This window comes from Brassica oleracea, chromosome C9, assembly GCF_000695525.1.
Source record: "Brassica oleracea var. oleracea cultivar TO1000 chromosome C9, BOL, whole genome shotgun sequence".
NCBI lineage: Eukaryota > Viridiplantae > Streptophyta > Magnoliopsida > Brassicales > Brassicaceae > Brassica > Brassica oleracea.
In genome coordinates this window covers 22404948-22409174 of record NC_027756.1, presented here as the reverse complement: position 1 = coordinate 22409174, position 4227 = coordinate 22404948, and the positions used below count along the sequence as shown (strand labels likewise).

The 4227-nt window shown below is 33.1% G+C and overlaps 1 pseudogene; it reads left to right on the top strand.

Annotated features, from left to right (window-relative positions):
* Nucleotides 1-217: 217 nt before the first annotated feature.
* Nucleotides 218-1376, top strand: LOC106316421 (annotated as a pseudogene).
* Nucleotides 1377-4227: the final 2851 nt, after the last annotated feature.

Sequence of the window (4227 nt, the reverse complement as noted above, 5' to 3'; positions counted from 1 at the left end):
TTTTTATAATTTTTTTATCTATAAAACTATTTATTTCATTAAGTTAGATAAATGAATAGGTAACCGAAGGAAAAAAATGACAAAAATGGTTTATATTAAAGGGATAAATAGACTGTTTTTTCATTCTATTTTGGCAAAATTTCCTAATTTTTTTTAATATCCAAGTATATAAAGACAACAAAGACAACCTCAATAACATAGAGCTAAAGGAAATAGATCTCATAGTTCTAACATTTTCAGGAGTTATCTATACTCTTGAGAATGGCATCATCATCTGTTCCTGTTTACTTGAAAGATGAAAACCTAACACAAGAAACAAGAGATCTACTTTCTTCTCTTCCAAGCGAGAAAGGTTGGTTAGTCAGTCAAATGTATCAATTCGAAGGAAGTTGGCAGACACAAGCTCTGGTACAAGGAATCGTGAACTGCCAGAAACACTTTGAAGCCAACGATTCCTACGTTATCCTCGCCACCCTTGCTAAATCAGGCACTACTTGGTTAAAAGCTCTTCTCTTTGCTCTCAGTCACCGACACAAGTTCCCAGTTTCTGGCAAGCATCCTCTTCTAGTTACCAATCCGCACTCCCTTGTACCCTACTTGGAAGGAGATTACTGCGTATCTCCAGAGGTCAATTTCTCCGAGTTGCCTTCTCCAAGACTCATGCAGACGCACTTAACGCATCATTCTCTGCCGGTTTCCATTAAGAGCTCGTCTTGTAAGATTGTATATTGTTGTAGAAACCCTAAGGACTTGTTTGTTTCCATATGGCATTTTGGGAGGAGACTTGCTCCAGAAGAAACAGCGGAGTACCCGATTGAAACAGCGGTTGAAGCGTTTTGTAAAGGGAAGTTTATTGGTGGACCGTTTTCGGATCATGTGTAGGAGTACTGGTACGAAAGCCGCAAGAATCCGAACAAGGTCTTGTTTGTTACATATGAGGAGCTCAAGAAGCAGACTGAAGTGGAGGTTAAGAGAATCGCGGAGTTCATTGGATGTGGTTTTACTGCTGAGGAAGAAGTGAGTGAGATTGTGAAGTTGTGTAGCTTTGAGAGTTTGAGTAGTTTGGAAGTTAATAGACAAGGAAAATTGCCAAATGGAATAGAGTCTAACGCTTTCTTTAAGAAAGGAAAGGTTGGAGCATGGAGAGATACTTTGAGTGAATCATTGGCAGAGGTTATAGATAGAGCCGCTGAAGAGAAGTTTGGAGGTTCTGGTCTGAAATTGTCTTCTTGAATCAATCTTTAAGACTTGTTGTTATGTTTTCTGTTTTCGCTTTGATGATGTTTCTTCAATCTTGTGACTTTGTTGTTTTTTTCCTTGAGGGTTGAGTTTTTGTTGTTCTTCTTCTTGTACGAATAAAATGGATAATGTTTGTGTTTTCTAATTTCCACCCCTATTTAAATGTCAACTGATAGTCAATAACTTCAAAATTGATGATTACAATTTGGAAATAAACATGTTTTGAAGTTACAAAAAAAAAAAAAAAAAAACATGTTTTGTATGATTTTTTAATATAATAGAGAATAAAAATTGCCAAGTGGGATGGAGACTAAAGCTTTTTTTTTTATAAAAGGAGAGGTTGGAGGATGGAGAGATGCTTTGTCTGAGTCCTTGGAAAAAATGGTGATAACTTCAGTATAGACAAGGTTCAGAGAATTAAACATGTTCTTGAACTCTGAGATCTCTGTTGCGAGACTTTTAAGTATGAATGGGAAAACAAGATGTAGAAGTTTTTCTTTTGTCACAATCTTTTCATTATCGCCAGTAGTTCACATTTTGAACTAAAGTCTATAGAATCTAACAATTGTTTTCTTGTTCTTGTTATAAACTTTGGCCTTTCTTTTTTTTCTTTGTTCTTTCAGAATTCAGAAAGTACATTTTCGTGGTTCTTGTTTGTCTGTATGTTCTTATCAAGCGGTTCTATATAAAGTTATGTGGTTTATAGCATTTTGTTTGACTGGCTGAAACAATATTTGAGGAGAGGAGATAGACATAGAGCTGACAAATAGGCGGGCCGATCATGTCCAAATCCAAATGGATCATTTCCGGTCAAACCCATATATAACGCTTGCTAAAAAGGACAAGCCTAATTTCTCCATGGAAAAAGATTGGTTGGGTTATGCGGATGTAGTCGATCCAACAGTTTTAAAAGTCGAATTTTTACTTAAATCAGATTGAGTATTTTTTTTGTCACCAAAACCATAAAAATGATTTTTTTTCACCAAAATCGTTTTAACGAATTTTTTTCACCAGACCATAAATTCGATTTTTTTCTTTTTTACCAAATTGCAAAGTAAAATTTTCCGTCAGAATCACAAAATCTTGTTTTCTCAGGAAAACCGAAAAACAAATTTCCTGAAAAATGAGTTTTCTCGGCAAAACCGCAAAAATGAGTTTTTACAAATCGTAAAAAAAAAAAGATTTTTTCCGCAGAAACCATAAATCTTATTTTCCTCCCAAACCGCAAAATAATTTTTTCGCTGAAACAAAAAAATTTGTTTTCTCCCAAAATTGCAAAAAAAATAAAAAATTTCGGCAAAACCACATAACCAAGTTTTTTTAGGCAAAACTACACAACGAATTTTTCTGACAAAACAAAGTTTTTTCGCCAAAACAAAATTTGTCTGCTCCGATAAAACTGAAATAATGAGTTTTTCGGTTAAAACCATAAAACAATGTTTTTCGTTAAATCCGAAAATCAAACATGAGTTCTCCCCCAAAATCAGTAAATTTATATTTTTGCTTAACTAAACAAACTTTACAAAATTCGTCAAAATAGCAAAAGTTCGTTTTCGTGGCAAAACCAGAAATTCATGTTTACGTCAAATTATCAAAATTGACCTATATGCAGCTCATATAGACATGATTGTTAATGTATATACGGTCTTTAATATGTGTGGTCGTTAATGGACCCGGTCATTATTTATCTACAAAAGTACAAATATGAAAAATGTCCATCTAAACATGGACATTTAGATACACGGGTACCCAAGTATAGTATTGAGCTGTTTACTTGTAGAGCAAACTTCTCATTCAACACGATCTTATTATAAAAGCACACCAGCATTACCCATATAAAGCTTAAGAAAAAACATCTCATAGTTTCTAACACTTTTTTAAGATTGCTCTTTACTCTCAGCAATGTCATCATCATCATCATCTGTTCCTGATTACTTGAGAGATGAAAATCTGACATAAGAAACAAAAGATCTGATTTCTTCTCTTCCAAGCGAGAAAGGTTGGTTAGTGAGCCAAATGTATCAGTTCCAAGGACGTTGGCACACACAAGCGCTGCTACAAGGAATCTTGACTTGCCAAAAACACTTTGAGGCCAAAGATTCCGAAATTATCCTCGTCACCAATCCAAAATCAGGTACCACTTGGTTAAAGGCTCTTGTTTTTTGCTCTCATTAACCGACACAAGTTTCCAGTTTCTTCTTCTACTGGTGATCATCCTCTTCTTGGAAGGAGTTTACTACGAATCTCCAGATTTCGATTGTTTAATAAATCTCTTTCTCCGGGAATTGAAATCTGGACCTGTTAGTGTAGAAGCATTAATGAACCTTTTGTCAAACCATTAGACAAAGGGGCTTCCATAAACTGAATCATATTTGAATCCCCTATATATTAGTCGAGGATTTAAAAAAATTGTAATTTTGATTTTGTATTAATTATAAAATGAACTTGTTTAGTTGTTATCTCTAAACATATTCATTATTGATGATGTGGCATCTTTAGAGAGACCTTGGACAAACCTTAATCCAATTTTAATCCTCCTAGATAAATTTAATGTCGAAAACATTTAATGATCCATGTTTTTTAACATATACAACGTTATCAATTTTTTAAAGTGTATTACTATTAATTTAAAAAAGTTCAAGCAAATAAAAATTGAAACCACTATCGAACGTATATCACATCCTTTTGATATACTACTTTACAAATATATTATATCAATTTTTTTGTCATAAATATATTATATTAATCATAAAATAATTTGTTAAGGCAAACATATCTCCTATATATTAATCATGCAGCATTATAATATATTTTCGTAGCCACGTGTCATCACAAGAATGATTCTTATAATTGTTAGAAAAATAAGTTGGTACATATAAACATATAGTATGATTTTTATTAAACTAGCTATCAAATTAATTAGTAGTGTACAAAAGAATATATTTTCTTTCCTTAAATAAAAGCTACGGAACTACCTAATATGGTTAA